Here is a 4,504-nt window from a genome sequence, read left to right as displayed (position 1 = left end):
ACTGTACGTCAGGGATACCAAGTATAGCACTACCTACCAACGCTAACCTTTTCTCTAGTAGACATTTACTGTACGTCAGGAATACCAAGTATAGCACTACCTACCTACACTAACCACTTCTCTAATAGATATTCACTGTACGTCAGGGATACCAAATATAGCACTACCTACTTACGCTAACCACTTCTCTAATAGATATATACTGTACGTCAAGGATACCAAGTATAGCACTACCTACCGTGATCACTGTCGCCTCGGGTCTCTCCATTGTGGATCTCCTTCATCGCCTTCTCAATTGCCGCCACCGTTTTGAGCCTATCCGACTGTGTGGTAAGAACACAATACTATTGTGAAGCAGAAAGAGGTATGTGGGTCTAGCTACCAGCTGTCGGTATGGATTAGTAAACACTTAGTACTTACGAGTCAATCTGATACTACGACATCGGCTGAACGTACCGAACTTTTGCAAAGTTCGAGTGACACACTCCAGTCGATTCGATGTTGCATGAGCCGTGAATAACAACAAAAGCACAGTGGCGAGAATGTGTTTTGGCAAGTACAGACACCCGCATATAAAGACCGGGTGCGATAAGGTATTGACGTTTCTATGCAACCGGACACAGCGATCCCAATACACATCCCAATTGAGCAGACAAGCGGCCGACACACCGTGCGGGTGCGATGCACAAAGGCCTTTTATAACGAATCTGGACTTATGCAGTCGGAATTATCGGTCAAGATACAATGTCAATAAAATAACTATCGGTGAGGATACAGTTTAATTAAACAGAGGGTCGGCATGGCGTTGTTGAACTGCGTACCTATACACAGACCCGACCATATACAACAAAAACGCCGACTCTATCACTTGATAGATATACCTATTATCAGTATTCAACGCTGAGATAGTCATAGACATATGAACAGTCTACAGTTGCTAGCCTGGCGTAGTGATATACATAGATTGAGGATGAGGGGTGCATACTTGCTTCAACCGATGACAGAAAATATGGACCTGGTTGCCCTTATACGCCTGGATAGTGGGTTATCAGCCTTGGCACCAAATACACCACAGGCAAATATCGCTGTACTCATCTACACCATGTTCATACTACGGTTTTTCAATATTCATTTTATATCCATGACTTTCGGACGTTCGATCAGATTCTAACTGTTCGCATACCCGTCTCTACCGCTAAGGTCTTGTAGGTTAAAAATAGAATGGGTATGCCCACTCTTCCAGAGTGAATTATTTTATAGAGATATACTCGAAGGGCCCATTGTATCTCTCACTTTCTAGTTCAATGGCCTGAAGAAGATGGCTACGAAAGCTTTGCAGACTATTCCAACGAACACCCATTACACCACCACCAGTACTCGTTCATTGGGAACACAGTGGCCGGTGTGCAGCGAATATATTTGTATACAAATACGTATGTCAGTATATACGTATGTCAAAGTTTATTTGTATATAAATACGTATGTCATTATATACGTATGTCAAAAGTTCCTGACCCTCTACTAGAGATAGAAGTGAAAATTCAAAATATAGCCGATTGGGCTAATGTCCGAAGGACCAAAGTTTAATCCCTTTGGAACATCGAGAAGGGCGTTCTCGTACAATTATCTTGTAGCATTGTGAAGGATTTCTGACACTCTATCTTAATTCACTGTCATCAGAGGAACTATGGAGACCGAATATCACTAAACCAAGGATAGGTATCACCGTATACGCATCACAGGCTTATACGTACCATAAGCAAGAGCTTACAGTACCAGATAACAAAGTATTGCAATTGCAGGATTCACCAAATAAAGCAACTCATCTCATCTCTCCTGATGTACTGTCATCAATTGAAATATAGAGGCCGGATATCACTCAACTAACGATAGATATCACTGTACACTCGTTATAGGCTTATACGTAAGATCAACTAACGATAGATATCACCGTACACTCGCTACAGGCTTATACGTAAGATACGCTGGCAGCGACAATCATACAAACTGTTGCAGTTGCAGGGTGCACCACACAAACCATCCTACCCCACTGCCACTCTTTACCCTCCGATTCTCAGGGAGACCTCCTAGCCTACTGTAGTCTTGAAATTTTTTCTACCCCCGAATGCTACTCACTACCACAGGCTGTATCCCACACCCCACTAAGATAACATACCGTATACCATCACTACATAGTATGCGTACATCGAGCCCATCCGAGTAAGACCTTTCATCACCATGTAATCACCCGATACATACTTCTTCGTCACAAATACTCACAGTGACAAACATGAAAAACCGTCACAGGTGCTGCATTCACCACAGAAAGCAACTCACCTCACTACCACCCTTTCCTCGTTGAGTCACCGGGGGTCCTCCAGGCCTGTTAGTATCATGCGCTTGTTTCGCTCCACGATTTCTACTGTCCTGTTCGCTGATATTAGACTCACTGTTGCCCCCATCTTGACTCTTATGACCATTTGCGTCACCCTTGTCACCTATCAGCTCAATTATAGTCCGTTCGGAAGCGTCCGTTGCTATAGTAACGGGCTTTTGTGCCCTGTGTGGTGAAGTCCGATCTATAGCATGCAGTCGTTGACCTCGATCTGCGATATCTCTGGGTGGCCGTGGTCGTGCGTCTACATAACTACCCTCTGTAGTAGACTCCAAACGAGATACAGATGCAATGTTAAAACACATTAGCACTGCAACTATGACAAGCACACTCGTGTAGGTGACACCCGCACGATGCAATAGCTTCGTCATACTTCTCCCCATTGTGAGAATATGTAGTTTAGGGTACCAGTTAAATTCCCGACAACCGATAAGTTACGTGGTAGTGTGCATTTGCGATCGTATAACAGCCTTTGCACACGCACGTAGGCGTACAAGCATGGGTCTTTAATCTACATATATATAGATAGCTTGCTGCTATTATCTATTATCTATTTCCGATCAGTTCAGTATGTATTTCCGTATTTAGAATGTATCAGTAAATACATAGTAGTAGCAGTAAATAGTAGTATACAAGAAAATATTTTGAAAAAAAAGAAACCCTCAATCTCAACTTTTGAGTGTCAGTGTCAAACTGTCAAACTACGCTTGACATCTAACCTCAATCCGTTGCGGTTGCAGGGGTCCAACTAGAAGGTTTAACGTAAACGCTTATTTTTTAAACCAAACGTGTCAAAATTCGACCTAATTAATTGGCCATCCCATAGGGAAAGATTGGAACCGGGGCACTCTGAGTATGCACCGAAAATGACAAATTTAGGGCTACCATTTGTATCAACGGATAACGTAAACGCATCTGTATTTCAAACTCATCCGTTTCACCGTATAACGTATTGAGGCTAGGTTGACACATCATCAGTATTACACACATCGCGAGCCATCGGATTTATATAAAATATGTGTGATGTATCAGTCTTCTCTACTACAAGATATGTAGAACAAATGTATCCGGCCATATATCTATATGCTTGAATGTAGGCTCCACCGACTTCCTGAGCGCTAGTATCTTCACCAAAGACGACTATAGTACGGCTAAAAGAATGAATTACTAAGTGTATACTGTCTACGCACCTTTGTAATGTACTATCACCTCGCAATCAGGAAATATGCCCTTTTACGGTTAATATATATATATATATATATAGATATATATAGATATATATAAATGAGATACGTGGCTTAAAACGTTATCCAACAGTAGACGGACACCCTTATGATAACACATAATATAGCCACCTCTCACAACTGTGACGGTAACACATATATCACTATGCAGCTTCGTACGCTGCGGCCGTGTTCCCCCCTACACCTGAAGCGTTGTACGCCATGTGTACACCCCACACGTGCGATTAACCATCTAGGTGTATATGCTGGACACACTATATCACAGAGGCAACGGGTCTGGCATAGTATAGGCAGTATCTTCACACCTATTTATAGTACGCAGTCTGTATGCAGACTATACTCGGTTGGTTCTGGGTTAAAATCGGCGAGGAGAGCACCCACCCCGAATCTGGTACACAGGCGGAGATGCTACTCGACGATAGATAAGGGTATGGGTTTTACCTGGGTGTGTGTGTGCATATGCATTCACTTGACCGAATACATGTGTGTGCATATGCATTCACTTGACCGAATACATGTGTGTGCATTTAAAGGGTATGGTGTTTGGCTGGTTGTATGCATATGTATCCAACTGTAGTCGAGTTGATTGGTAACAATACGAACATATCACTTGTGCTGGTGCTCATAGAATTGAATACTTTCAATTCCCTCTAATATGACGGATGTGGCTTGACACTTTGTCCCTTTAATGGTGAATCGACGCATTTTTGCTTACACTTGTTTTGACATATGCAAGCACGCACACCACATTGTCAACAAGTCATTGATAACTGTCGACAATGTATATGTGCATATATATATATATATATATATATATATATATATATATATATATATATATATATATATATATATATATATTAAT

Source organism: Sphaeroforma arctica, assembly GCF_001186125.1.
Source record: "Sphaeroforma arctica JP610 unplaced genomic scaffold supercont1.290, whole genome shotgun sequence".
NCBI lineage: Eukaryota > Ichthyosporea > Ichthyophonida > Sphaeroforma > Sphaeroforma arctica.
The sequence above is the reverse complement of the archived record's forward strand: the minus strand, read 5'-3'. Positions refer to the sequence as shown.